Genomic DNA, 15,854 nt, shown 5'->3' with positions numbered 1-15,854 from the left:
ATTAATATAGCTTTCATAGCTGTTGTTAAAATGATAAGAAATGTGACTTTATGATAAATTTTGCAATTATTGTATGAAATACTTTTATAAATTCAACCAACTGCTCTCTTTTTTTTCTTCTTTTTTTTTCCCTTTTTCTTTTTTTTTTTTTTAAGGATGTGCATGTTGCAGAGACTGTAGATTTTCCTTGAAGAATGTTGTTCATGCATACATACATAGTCTTTTGCACTAATATCAGAAATAATGTAGCTCCTGTAAGGGAATTTAAAAATAAACAAATAAAAACCCCACACAAATAAAATCAACAAAGAAAATCCCAAACAAACAAACAAGGAAATCACTTTTTGGGTGGGGTAAGAGTGTTAAATAGCTCCTGAATCTGAGTGGGCAGTGACAAGGATTGAGCAAAACTTAATTTCACCTTTCTAATGCACAGAGTAATTTTAGTCCTCCAGAAATAATTGGGATACAATATAGCCCTGATGAATTTCACCTAATTTCTAGGTATCATGGTTACCCACAGCTCAACATCTGTGCAGTGTTGATGGTAACAGAATTTAAAAAGCCAACAATATTTGATAATTTTCTGTCTCCAATTTGTGAATTTACATGATGAGGTTTTAATTTGTAAGCCAGTTGCTAAGGGTCTCTGAAATAATGCTTTTATCCTTTATTAGGTATTCCGTTAATGACGGCATGCTTGTTAGAGAGGGCCAAGGTCAGGTATGCCAGTCTTCCATTACAAATTAGGCTCAGCAGTGATTTTGGTGCTGCTATTGATTTAACTAGTTGAGATATGACCTGTCCCACTAAAATATTGTTAATAATTCCATGCATCTCCAAGTGCTGACAGCAGCAGCACTTCATCTCATATTTGTCTTCACAATGGGTGTTTATTCAGTTTGACCATTCTCAGATCATTTCACTTGATTGCTCATCTAATAATAGAACCACACACCTGCCAGAGTAAAAAATATATATATATATATATTTATTTGTGCTGCTCCTTCACATTAAATTATTATAATTTTTTAAGGCCCTAGAGGAATAATTTTGTGGTTGTCATTAAATTGTCTCTTTTTTAAGGTTTTTTTGTGAACAACCACCTTCACTTCAGTAAACTAAGGGAAAACACAGGATTATTCTTCATGCACAGCAGGTGACAAATTTGCATAAGGAAAGAGTTGGATTGGGAAAGTTGCCTGTTTGCAAAGCATGCAACAATCAAGCAGTGGATTAGGTTCCCAGAGAAGTTGTGGATCCTGCATCCCTGGAAGTCTTCACAGCCAAATTGGGTGGGAGCAACCTGGGATAGTGGAAGGAGCCTCTGCAAGGGGTTGGAATGAGATCATCTTTAAGGTCCCCCCCAAACCAAACAACTTTTTCATTCTTTGATTCTGTAGAAGTTATGAAGTGCCATCTCCCTTATGCAAAGCAAACTCAACTAGAGCAGGCTGCTCAAGACAGTGTCCAATCATGTTTTTAACAATTCTAATAATAGGGAGAATGAAATGTCTTTGCCCAAGTTTTTCCAGTGTTTGTGCACCCTCACAGTAAAAGTAATTTTTTATTAAGTCTCATTCCCTGTTTCAGTTGGTGTCCCTGGGAATATAGGATCATACAAACACATTTACATAATCTAAATTACATGTGAATGTCCAGAGACCTCTCTGGTACTATTTAGAGCAAGTGTAGCCCTGGGATGAAGCTAAGCTTAAAAATATGCAAAACATAATTTTCTTTAAACACAGCCAAATCTCTGCCCTGGCCTGGAAGAGTTTTAATTACTTATATACACAATCTAGAGTAGAGTCAACAGGAGAAACTGAAAGCCAGCAGCATTTAATCCATTGCTTAGTGAAGGGAAAATAAAGTGGTGAAACTTTTTCAGGCATTGTTTCCATTTGCAGTGTGAGTGCTGTGCCTAAGGCAGCAGATAGAAATGTGAGATTTATTCCCTCACATTCATGAACCAAACCATAGATATTATTTCCCCTCTCCAAAGCCCTTAACTCAGTCTTGTGAGATCAGAATTTTACTTTTCAATAGATATACTATTTTTATAGGGGATTTTTTTAGTTCTATCACTGAGACAGTCAGAACAGTTAGCTTCTTTATCTCTCTACTTTTCTTTTTTAGCAGTGCATTTGCTGTTTAGAGACATAATACACCTCCTCCTCTTGGGGATTTTATTTAAGCATTTGATATATTGTCAGTTTATTTTTGGATTTGGCATTGAAACACTTCAGCCCCCCTTTTTACCTCTACCCATTTGTGTTTGGTCAGCTGCCGGAAATCCACATGGCTTTTCACCTTTGCAAACATGAAGTCACTGAGGTGTTCTAACCTTCTCTTCCTTTCCTTCCTTTAAGGCGAACATTTCAAACTTTCACGCAAACTGTAGTTTAATTGCATAAGTCAACAAATTACTTTAATCATAGATTCATAGAATTGTTAAGATTGGAAAAGACCTCAAAGTTCATCAAGTCCAACCTTTGACCAAGTTCCATACCCACTAAACCATGTTAATGCTCTAATTGTTAAGTAATTGTATTTCAAAACACAGTATTCTTTATTTATGTTTTCTCCCTTCTACTTCTTGTTCACTTCCATCAGTAAAGATGGTCTCAAATCATCCCCCAAAAACTGAGTGAGTGTTGATTCTGGTGTGATGAGTTCACTATAGCTGTGACCCAATGGCTTAACTGGTAACAAAGAAAATTCTTGACTGGTGTGTGCAAACCTTTTATGTCAGAATGGCTTTGCCAGCACTTTGATTAGTTTATAATATCTCATCATAGAATCCTTGAGAACTATGAAAACATACATGAGTGAATGGAGACATAAGGAGGAAACTGAAGGCATGTTAAAATGCAGTGGTTTTCTGCAAAGTCCTTGAATTGATTTCATTCTTTAAAGTAATTATTTTACCAGCCAGTGGCAGCTATTTTTCTGGAGGTACTAGACAATACTAGAGGGGCACTGACACTCCTACCAGAAATTAATTGATCACCCAGTAATATTTACTGTTGCATTTGATCTAAGTAGCAGGAGTTTTGATCTAAGTAGCAGGATTGAATTTGGAGTTTTTAATAGAAGATACTTATCAAAGTAATGTATGCAACAATCTCCTCTTTCACTTTTTTCCTCTATCTCCTCTTCTTTCTTCATTCACTCCAATTTTGTCTCAGAAGATGTTTTTCCATGTAGAACTTATGCCTTTGGACAAGACATGTAAAACTATCTGTTAGAGCTGGTGGGAATCCACCTAATCTACTCCTGGTAGGTGACTGGCAGGACAGTTCACTAACATTTTTCTCTGCATGAGTGGTGTTCGTGCCTTGTTGACACAGAATACTTTCCACATAGTCATTATTCAAAATTAGAAAGTCTTATTTTACTGCCAGACATAGCAGCTCACAGGGTCCTCACAACATTAAGCAGTGACTTTATGTGATTCACTCTTTATATTAAGGTGATTTTGTGACTCACTCATCCCATAGGTTTAGCAAGTCAATGAAGCCTGTAAATATACCTCTAGGTCAGTTGCTCAGGGGCATGTCAGCAGACTTTTAATTTTTCAGTATTTACCTCTCATTAAATACATTTCACAGTTTCCTGGTTTATTGCTCCATTTTTGAATAAATTTTTTCCCCTTTTAAATTGTCAGGGTTCTTTGCTTATATAGTCATCTACTAATGTAAGGAATAAGCTCTTTAAAATAGAAGATTTGAGAATGCAAAACACTTATGTCACTTGTTTTAACTGATAAGTTTCCTTAAAACTGAGCATTTGGTTTTACTGTAATAACTCGTAAATGTGCATTAATACAGTAAATTTAAACGCTTAACAAAGTCTAAGGAAAACAGAACATACTGATTTCTTTATTTTGTAAAAATAAGGTTTGATCTCTTGTGTTTATATAGTTCTTTGATTTCATTATTAACAAAAAATATACATCTATGCAAACTGCTGTAACTTTAATAAGCAAGTAATTTAGGGCCTGAGATGGACATGTGGTGCTGACTGCATTCAGCATTATTTGGTATAAAGAAAGGAACATGATGCTTTTTAGCTGCACTCAAACACAGGGTTTTGGCAAGAAATCTGGGCAAGGCAATATCTGCTTTTTGTTATTTTGAATCTAGCAAAGAATAACTGAATCCCATTATTTTTCTTCTAATCATATATAAAATGTCTTATAAAAGATCTGGTTTAAAGTCAGTGTTTAAAGAGAACTGAATTTATTGTGAGAGACTACAGAAATATTGTAAGTTTATAAAAAACACAGAGGTATTTCATTTCCATCTCGTAAAACTTTGAAATACTTGAAGAAGATAATCTGATTTCTCACTTTCAGGTTAAATAGAACAATAATTGCTGTGGTGTGGTTACTTTGAGCATCTTGTTAATCACAGTATTCATTATAAGTCTTGGGAAGCTGTAATTAAATTTGAAACCACTTGAACTTGGTGTAGGTCCTTTATGTTTAGCAATGGAGATTCATCTTGTATCACTTGCATGACATGGAACTGGTTTAGATTTCAATCTGAAGCCAAATCTTCAATCAGAGAAAGCAGATATAAACTTTTTGGGGGGCTCTTATGTTACTTGAGGCTCAGCAACATTAAGGTGAGATTTTTTCATATTCCAAATGATTTAGATAGGAAATTTGCCACAGTTTTTTAGCTTTCTGACTCTAAACCATACAACAGGAATATTTAATTTAAAAGCTTTATATTCATCCTGCTTTGATTTCTCAGCTCTTCAGTCTATGCTATGACACTGAGAGACCACTATATTGAACACTTTTCTCCTGATGAGCTCACAAAAGTCTTGCGCTTCTAGAATGCTCCTCTGAGGAAGCCTCAGATCTCAGATCTTCAAAGGACTTTGCTGTGACTTCATGTGTTGCAATTTCATCTCCTACTTTCCTATATTAATAAAATGCACAAGACTCCATGTTGTTTGATCCATAATGAAATAAAAATCCTGTTGAGGGAAAATAACAGTTTGGGAATTGACCTTTGAAGGTCGCCTAGTCCAAATCCCTTGCAATAATCAGGAATATTTTCTACTAGATCAGGTTGCTCAAAGCCCTGTCTAAATTGACCTTGAGTGTTTACAGGGTTAGGGATCTACAGCTGCTCCAAACAACCTAATCCAGTGTCTCACCCTTGTTGTAAAAAATTTCTTCATTATAACTAGTCTAAACCTACTTCTTTTGGTTTAAAATCATTATTCTTTTTTCTATCACTACAGACCCTACAAAAGAATCTCTCTCCATCTCTCTTATAAGCTCTCTTTAAGTATTGAATGTCTGAAACAAGATCTTCATGGAGCATTCTTCAGCCTGAACGATCCCAGTTCTCTCAGCCTGTCTTCACAGGACAGATTCTTCATCTGCTTGATCATTTCTGTGGCCCTCCTCCGTACCATCTCCAACAGGTCCCTGCCTCTGCTGAGGACTCCAGACCTGGACACAGGACTCCAGGTGGGTTCTCATGAAAACATAGTAGAGGGTGAAGAGTAGAAGCACAGAGGATATGACACAAATACCCAAAAAGCAGATTGCTTGCAAGACCTCAATTGTGACAAGAGAAGCTGAGACCCATTGTTTAAAGATTCACAAACCTTAAAATCTTTCTTCGCCAAGGACACAGGGTGCTCAACCAAGACAGCAAGACATCAGCCAACTTGGGTCATGTTCTGAGGTGATTTGGGACTGTGAAAGGATAAAGTGTAGTGGGGGATATTCTCCAAGTCACCACCACACACCCTCTTGAAACTTTTTCCCAAATTATATGCATGGGCCCACATATAAAGTGTACAGATTTGCACACACAAATGATTTCTGGAAAGGAGGAGAACAATTCTGGGAATTTAGATTAATTTATATGGTCTGTAGAGATAAATGACAGCTTTTAAACTTTCCATGCATGTGTATGATAGGAGGAGCAATTCCCTCTACACACTGCACTGACATAAGACAATATTTGTTTTCTAATACTGAAATTACAGTGTTAGAGAAATTTATTCTTCCTGGCATTCTGGTGACAGATGTACAGCTGGATGTGACATGACACAAGGAAATGTGCATTTCGGTGTGCCAAGGATTGCATAATCTTCTGAAATTTTTTTTCCTCTCAAAATATGCAATCAGCCCCAATAGTCGTGATGCAGTTCCATGCTTCCCACAATGAAATCACATCCATTTCCTACCATCAATTTACAGCAGGCATGTTCAATGTAAGACTGGTCTTTTGCATTGCCATGTTCAGAAAGACAGATGTTTTCAGGAATGAAAAATTAAATAGAATTTCAAACATTAATAATTTCCTTTAAAATTATTAACTAGTCTCAACAATATTCGATTTTTTTTTTTAAGGTTTACACTGATTACTTTTAGGCCAGAACTATGAAATCATTAAGATCTGTTTTCTGTCACTAAAACTGCATATTTTCTCTCTCTTTTAATTTCACATTCTAAGTTAATTTAGTATTAAGAATATTAGATTAAGCTCTAGGGTACTGAGTAGATCATGTGCTAAGCCAGATAGATGGGCAGTTTACTGCAGCTAAGGCTCTGCCAGCAATAGTTTTGCAAGTGGCAGAATAAAAGACTATCCTTTCTCTGTATTTTCCCTGTTGTTTTCATTTCATATAAGTGAAAAATAAGATAACCTTTGTATAAACCCAACTCGAAGGATGTCTGTATTGCTGAAATGAAATATATGTTTACTCTGCCAGACAGCTTAGCTCACAGTTCTCATCCTCCAGGTTGCATAAATGCTAGTCTCTTCTAGTGAATAACTCAATTCCATCTAAAACAAAACTTGGATCCTTTAAATAGCTTGTTTCAGGGGCTTGTGCCAATAAACAGGAGATGAAAGTTTTGTTTCCCTTTCCTGCCTGTCCTCAACAATCCTCCATGTCATTTCAGCAGTTTTTATGTCCACAAGCACTTTCCCATATTTCCTTCCTTTCCTCACAATGAAACACCAACCCTTTACAAGACTGCAACACAGCCCTCCCATAGAGCTGCACTTAGAACCCAAATGATGCAAAATAGTGTGAACATGCACATCAGCATGTGTTAGGACTTCTGGGACACTGCCTGGAGTAGAGAGGAGACACAAGGCCAGGTGCTCCAGGTGCTGTTTAGTGCATGACCAGTCACTTTCAGAGAGGTCTAGCACTGATATGAACACAACTACTCTGTACTTTTTGCTTTTGAAGTCAGGGATTAATGACTGCAGGCATTGCAATTATTAATCCAGAGTAATCATATGAAGCTGTTTGAAATTACATCACTTCCAAGGCACAAGAGCAAGCACCCTTTTATGTGAGCATGCTGGCAAATTGTCACTCTGCAGCACCACTCCAAAGCTATTTCAGATCAGTGAACTTTTCTCTGAAGCTGAAAACTGGTTTGAAGAAAGTCAGTGACAACAAAATGAAGCCAATTCAGTGTTTTACTGTGCATGAGGCTTGAAGGTTTGGCAGAGGATACTTGTCCTGGGAGCAGCAGAGCACTTCTGGAGGGCTGAGGGGAGGAATGTAAATCACATAGAATACACTGAGTTGGAAGGAACTCACAAGGTTCATCAAGTCCATCTCCTGGCACTACAGGGGACAACCCAAGAGTCCCACCATGTGCTTGAGAGCACTGTCCAAATTCTTCTTGGGCTCTGCCAGGTTGGTGCTGTGATCACTTCCCTTGAGAGCCTGTTCCAGCATCCACCCATATTCTGGATGAAGGAACCTTTGCCTAATATCCAGGTTATAGCACCCTGACAGAGATTTGTGCTGCACCCCTGGGTCCTGTCATGGGTCACCAGAGAGAAGAGGATGGTTCTTCCCTTCCTCTTGCCCTCATGAGGAAGCTGCAGACTGAGCTGAGTTCTGCCCTCAGGTTTCTCTCCAGAATGAACAAACCAAGTGACCTCACTCACTGCTCATATGTCTTCCTCTCCAAACCTTCTTCTCTTAGGCCTGCTGCAGCTCTTACAGAATTTTTAGCTGCATGAGAACGTGAATAATTATCTCCCCAGTTCACAATAAAAAATTTGGCACTTTTAAAAATTTTCTTCTAGGTCCCAGCTACTCATGTGCTATACACTACTCCATAAATTGAGATCATGGATAAAGGAATGAGTATGAGAATTCAGCACAATCTCGAGGCTGAGAAAACAATCAGAAGAGTATTGTCAGAAAAAAAAACACAAATTGATATTGGCATTTAACTGGGCTTAGTGTTCAGCTCTGACTTGCCATTTTTGAAATTTTTTCCAGGATGTCATAAGGGTTGATCTCTTCAGAATCCTAAATGGACTCATGGAAGTTAGGAACTTACTTGTTTGCTTCAGGTCATTTGCTTTCAGATTAAGTTCTGCAGGTTGAATGGATCAATTGTACTTTCCAATTGGTATTAAAGACATGTCTGTATTGACAATAATGCTTTCTCTCATTATCATTGTGCTACTGAAAGCAGAAGGCAGAAATCAGGCCTCTTCCTTTCTCCCCATATCCCACATTGCTGTTCTTTATGAGCAGTTTTCTCTTCTGGAGACATCCAGCTCGTTAGAAATCCAGCATCCTAAATCTGATGTTGATAATGCAATACTGTTAACCTTTTCCAGTTCACTGAAGAGTCAGGAGGAAAAATAAAGATAATCACCTGGGGAAATTTGGTCACCAGCCACTCATTCCTGTCTCTGACGTAGGACATACAAAATTTATGCCAGCAGGTCTTCAGCAGTTTTTAAAGCCGCTTGGAAATGAGGTCAATATATTTTCATTTACTCTGAATTAGTTACATTTATTTATTTATTTGCTCTTAGTGTAGCATAGACATTTTTCTTCTAATAATTCCTGGCAGTTATATTAACTTTCTGCTATAGATAATGGCTGAACAATTATTTTTCCTGGAATGCAAATTGAAAGGTTAACCTTAGTATTTTTTTAAACCTTAAAATTGTTTTCATGGTCAAGGGTGTTTATGATACAGTAGCAGTTTAAAATAGAAAATAAATTAATAAATTAATTAAGATTTTATCGGCTCAATAAGCAAAGCAAAAATTAAAAATGAAAATTAATGTGGGCATGTGGTATTATTGTTCTCTGGTTTGTGACTCAGAAAACCTCAGACCCTCTCATAGTTGTGTTCTTGTTTAATCCACACAGAAGTGTTGATTTCTAAAATCATCTACAAATGTGCCTTGTCAACCAGTGTGGACTGATTTTCTTTAAGCTTGTTTTCATGTACTTACACCAGTGAAAGAATCTGAATCTGTAGCCAAGCCATTTTTAATTTAGGACTTTACTTATCAAAAGAATTGAAAATTTTCTGAATTCTATTCACTGTGAAAAGTCTCAATGAAGTAAAGACTGGGAATACAGGATTAGATAAGAGATATAACCACAAAGGAGAGACTATTTCCCTGATTTTCTAATTGCTGCAGAATTTAGTGCTACACATTAAAAGCCATTCTTGAATCTTTCTACTTGAATCCTTCTCCTACTGAAAAGTCATTCTTGAATCCGTCTCCTACTGAAAATCTTTGATTTAATTTAAGAGAAGAAGTACATTTGAAACTTGGCAAATTAAATAACCTGGGTTTTTCTTTAAAGTTCCTGTGGTTTAAAGTCCTTGTATTTCTTGAGAGCAAATTGAATTGTCTTAAGACAGCAACAACTAAACCCTAATGACAGAGCGGTGCAGACCTTTTTCCTTTCCCAGGGACTGCAAGCTTGTGTTGACATTTAGTTGTGTAATTGCCAAATGTTGTATATGGACATTATCAGCCTAGGGAATGTTCACAAAGTCTTTATCTTCAGTGATGTACTTCACTATTTACAATTTATAATGTTTTCTTTTCTGTTACATGCTTGTTTGCCGAGATCTTAGCATTTTAATGATTAAGACTAAGTAATGAATAAATAATACATAAAGCAAATCATTTTTCTAGATGATAATTCATGGCAATATGTTGGCTTTTTTCCCCCAATAACCATATTCTGATATATATTATGGTTTTTATTTATGAAAATAAATTGTAAGATTTCACTTATAAGCATTAAAAGATAGTGTTATAATCAAGTCAATTATTCTGTTCCTATATTATTAGAGATAGAATATATTCTCATTGATAAATAATTTTACTATATAGCACACTCTTTGCTATCTAACATATAGTACACAGTCAGTATATTAATGCTCAATGTAATGCCAGTAATAATAAAAATGTGGAAATTCAACACGTGTAAGAATCAAACAAACCTAAATTCTCCTAAAAACCTTAGACAAGGATAAAAGGCCAACCTATAAAAAATATAAAGACATATAAAAAGAAAATTAATAACCACGTTGAAACAGAAGTTGTATACATTTCAATAAGTAGTGCAACTATAAATTGTTAAAATGCTGAGATTCTTATTAATTTTTATTGACTTCTGTCATACACAAATCACTTTTAAATATATTATAACAAAGAATTTAACATTTCATGTGATAGAAGGTTTTCTGCTTTTCAAATAAAAGATGACAGAACAGTATTTTACCTTTTATGTAGTATTTCAACAAAATCTGTGAATTCAAATATTAATTATCTTCCTAATGGAAACTAATAAAACCAGATGCCCAGAATGTTAAAATCTTATTAGCAAACAGTATGAAAAATAAGATACCACTATAGTAAATGTAAAGTTATTTAGTTGCATTATATATAGGAAAGTGTCTCTGAATTACCAACCAATTTCTTTGAAGAAAATTTTGATTATCATCTGGTTTGGTAATAAACTTTTTGTCATCTTGGAATATACAGGAAACAGTTATGAAAACATTCTAAGGTTAATTTCTAACAAAAAAAAAAAATCTGTGGAAACTGAGTTTTTCTAATTAACAGAGTGCAAGGGTATTGTGCATTATGGTTCATCTGCTCCAGTGGCTCCACCTGTGCAGGAATGGATTCTCTGCCCTGTGATCACCACACAGGTACTCCCGTGGTGTGCTCTTGGCACCACATTTCTGTCCCCTCCTTTGCACCAGCTCTCACCACTGCCTGCCCATTCTCACCAAAACTCTGTGTAATTCCTGCAGAAATCTCACCTGAGGGGGCTGAGGGGATTGTTCCATTCTTAGAAACCAGATTCTGTTTAGTTTGAGAAACAGGATGAAACCACTGGGTTGAGAATTAGGGTGGATCAGGCAGATGGGAAGGAGTGGGACAGAGTTTTGGGGGAAGACCAGTTACTCTAGGTGTGTTCTGGTAAACATTTGTATTTACAATGTGCAACTGAACCAATTACTGAGACCTTGATCTTGGTGTGTCATCAAAGATTTCCAGAAAAACATGATATTGCATGACACAAATATAAAAGGAAACACAGAATACTTTACTTCCATCAGACTTCTTAACACTCCTCCTAATCTGAGTTTTCCCAGCTTTAGTGTTCAGAGAATTCTCATGATTTATCGGTTCTTTAAAATAAAAACATCAGTCAGGAGTTAATTTAAATTAATTTAAAAATGTACAAGTCACCTTTCACTGTTCTCTATGATAAATTACAACTCACCGTTCTCTATATTAAATTAAACTCTTTCATTTTTACTCTTTAAAATCTCTCATCCTCAGATACCTTTTTTCACCTTGCCCAGATTTAGAAAATTCATTTTTTTGTTAATCTGAACAAAACACACTCACAATTTCTCTATTATCAACCCCATTCTATTAAGAAATTTAATTAGGTGTTCTCTTCTCTATTGTAATACCTTGTTTAAACATCCAGGACTTCATTAGCAGTTTATAATTGCACTGGGAAGGAAGAGGTCACATCTGCTGTGACCCTCAGCCGTTTTCCAGAGCCACCACCTTCCATTTCATGGCCACAACCTTCTTTCCTTTTTTTAAGTAGCACTTCACATTTTTTATAGTCAAAGTTTTGTCTCCACATACCCAGATAACAAGGTTATGCATAATTAATTTATGTGACAGTCTTGTTCTTCTCATTTGTAACTCCCAGTTTCTCAAATGTACAAAAACAATTGGTCAGGAAAATGCACTTTATTAAGTTTCAGGCCAATAGTTGGCCCAGTTTAGCTTTAATCTAAGGCTCCAAATTAACAAAGCATTTTGCTATTTTCTTCCTCATCCCTCTTCAGCAAAGTACTTAACTTTAAATGAATAGCCAAGATACACTGTGCCCAAGACAAAGCTGACTGCTCTCTCAAGAGTTTGATGATTTGAGATCTCAAAGGATTGGAGATGGTGAAAGAGATTTGTGTGACATAGGTTTAGGTCCCTTTTGCCCAATGCACCTTTAAAGTTCTTTGCAGTGGAGAGAATCAAACAAATTACAGTCTGGTGCAGATTACAGGCAGGCTGAACTACTCATACTCAGCATTGATTATAGAAGGCGGGATAGAGAAATTATATTCTAAATTAGCTACCTTAATGAAGGACTTGGAAGTTGGTTGAGTGGAATTTACTGATCAATTTCACAGAATGCAGAGGAAAAAGAGAGAGCTCTTTCGTTTATATGTGTAAAACTTTGGATTTTAGCCCTGAGAAACAGTGTCTACATATTTTCTTGACCTATATTATGAATTTACTCAAGTTTCTCAGTATCAGACATAACTACTCTGTCCACATCTGCTTAATGGATAAACTTGAGAAGAACTATTCTAATTATAATTAATTATTAAAATCAGGCATATCTGTTTAGGTAAGATATTACTTCCAACTCCCAGCAAGGTGTAGATGAGAATGTGCAAAAGGCTTTATATTGGAAGTAGTCTCACAAAAGATCCAGAGCTTATTGGAGAGCAGAAGCTACTCAGGAATACAGGAATTAGTAAGAAGGAGGAAATCTGAAATGAGGAGAGTTAGCATGAATGACCAGTGGTTTACATATAACATAGCTGAATCTCATCATGGTCACACAGGTGAGCAGAACAAGAACATTTGACTAAAAGAAGCCTCCTAGCCCAGGCCTGTGTGTAGTTTCCATGCTGTGAAGTGAAACAAGTTGGTTTACTTTACCTAGGAAATCCATTTAAAATCCATTAAAAGTGATAGTTTTACAAAGGACACTGGAGTCATTATAGAAACTTAACAAATCAGATTAAAAAAAAGAAATTAATGTGTCAAAGGTAGGTTTGACTTCATATTCCCAAAACATCTTTGAGCATTCTGAGATTCAGAGAACAGTGCAACAAACACAATCATTTGCTTGTAAAGAAAATAACCAAATAATGGGGAATATTAAATCTAGTATACAGTTAAACCATCCAGATCAAGTTTTTGCTTCCAGCTTGCAGAAGGCATTTCTTTTAAATATATTGTTCCATGCATGAAAGAGGGCTGATACATTTTTGACTCAAATGTTTAGCAAAGATTATATTTTTCAAACCAACTTCTAAATGAAAACATTTATATTTAGGACATATCTCAAATCTATTTTTAATATCAGCTTTTCTAGTAGAATTCCATAGGAATTACAAGAAAAAGCTGCCCAATTCTGCCATCATATTTAAACAAGGTACTATAATATTACTGAGTGTGAATTTCAAGCATGCAGAGCAAATAATGGTAGTGAAGGACTGGACTGAAACTGTGCCCAGAAGTTTGCTAAATATCCTCAACCTTTAACTTTTTAAATTCCATATGAACTCTGTGAAATAATTTGAAGAAAATATTTGGGATATTGTACATATTTCATTCTCTTAAGGCCTTGGGTTTTGTTTGAAAGCAGTCTTGGAGCTTAAGAAAAGTTGTTGACAGCTCATTGCTTCAGGAACTTAAGCAGGTGGTAAATTAATAGCTTAGGTGGGGGCTGCCATGAAGCATGAAAAGTTATGTCTGGTGCCAGTCCAAATTACTGTCTTTAACTGCACATAAGGCAATGAAAAAACATTAGCTATGCAGTAAACATGGGTTTAGCCAACAAAAATAGATTTTACAAGGTTTCCTCAAGCAATCTCCAAAAGGTCATTCCATACATATGCCCCATCCGTTGCTATCATTTTATAGCCATTTGTTGTTGTTCTAAATCTGTGGCTGTAACAATGATCTCATTAGCTAAATCAATGGATTGGGAACATGTTGCAATATTTTTTTTTTCCAGCAAAACTCAGAGAAAAAATTGCACATATTTCAAATGCAAACTAAAATATGAATGTAAATATTTCACTTATTGATACTAACATTTTTCACTTACAAGGATATTTCTGGTGTAGGCTGGCTTTCAAGAAAGAAAAATGTATTCCATTCATAGACTTTGAAGTTTTCTGTTTGCAGAAGCTCTAGAAACTAGAAAAAGTAAAAAACCCCTATATCTGGTAAACAAGATGTTCTTGAGATAACCCTCTAACGTTGGCATGGAGATGCCCACACACCATAATTCCACTTAGTGTCTGGAACAGGGTGGTATGGCATATTTAATTTTGGGCCTGAGACAGCTCCTGAACCACACAGTCATTTGTGAGTGGTAATTGTTGCACTGCAGCAATTAAACAGTGCAAACAGTGGAGCACCATTGCTCAGGGGCATCCAGCCCATTGGAGCTGATCTAGCCACAGAGCACATGGAGCTGTCTAAGCTGAGAAGTTTCCAGGTGGTGAGGGACTTCCTCAGGATACCCTGTCACGTGTGCTGCAGTGGTTGCATCTTCCACATGTCACAGAAACATAAATCCTAGAATGGTTTGGGCTGGAAGGGTTCATCTTCTTCCAACACCTCTGGAACTCCTTCCACTAGACCAGGTTGCTAAAGCCCCATCCAAGCTGGCCTTGAACACTCCAGAGATGGAATCTACAGCTTCTACAGCAACTTGTTACACTGCCTCACCACTCTCATGTGAAGAATTTCTTCCTAATATCTGGTATAAGTTATATATATGGCATAAATGTCTCTCAAACATTTTTAGAGGTTCCAGGCATTGGTCAGAAGCATTCTAGACCCTGGCAGGCAGCTGGAAACAGCTGTGATTTTGAGTTTGAGCCATGGAATGAGTTGCCAACTTTGGAGGTGGAACAAGCAGTCACAAAGGGTTAGATAGTATAGTAAAAGTAGCTACAAAACAGAGCGGAAAATTTGTTTAATATTGTACAGGAGGGGTTTAGCACCTGTACAGGGGGGTTTTTACTTTGTACATGGGGGTCAGAAGTTTTAAGATGGAGGAAAGTGGGCTGATTCTGTTCTTCCTCCTTCTTCTTCCTTGCCTCCATGTTCTTGGTGATGTTGGCAGTCACAGATTGGTTTAGAGTAGAAAAGCACTTTGTAATATAGGTAGTAATTATTGGGGGAAAACTGTAAACATGTAATACATAATATATCATATAAAAGATAGCAGCAGCCCTGGGTGGGGGGAAGAGAAGAAGAAGACAGCAGACAGAGAGGATGTCAGGGTGTGTGTGTGCCTCTGCCCGGGCTGCTGACCAAGCAGCCGCAGGTCAAGAAGACAATCTGTTAGATAACTCACAATAAACTGCCTTGAGACAGAACAAGAGGCTGCGGAGTTTTTCTTTGGAAGCACGGGTTGGAGGAAAGACTTTACCACCACACGAGACCCCAGACTAAGCCTGGGGTTCTCACAGGTATAAACCATTCCTCTTTCCTCTTAAAGCCATTCCCACATGCCCTTGTAAAAAATCCCTCTCCAGCTTTCTTGTAAGCTTCTTTTAGGTACTCAAAGGCTGCACTAAGGTCTCCCTGGAGACTTCTCCAGCCTGAACAAAAAAACAGCTCTCACAGCCTCCTGTCCACCCCACTGCTCTCATCCTCTGCTTCACACCTACATACCTGTATTAACTGCTCTCTCCTTGGCCCTTGCAGCCAACATCCCAGAATGAG

The sequence above is a fragment of the Lonchura striata genome, chromosome 1 (assembly GCF_046129695.1).
Source record: "Lonchura striata isolate bLonStr1 chromosome 1, bLonStr1.mat, whole genome shotgun sequence".
Lineage (NCBI taxonomy): Eukaryota > Metazoa > Chordata > Aves > Passeriformes > Estrildidae > Lonchura > Lonchura striata.
This window is presented reverse-complemented; position numbering follows the sequence as displayed.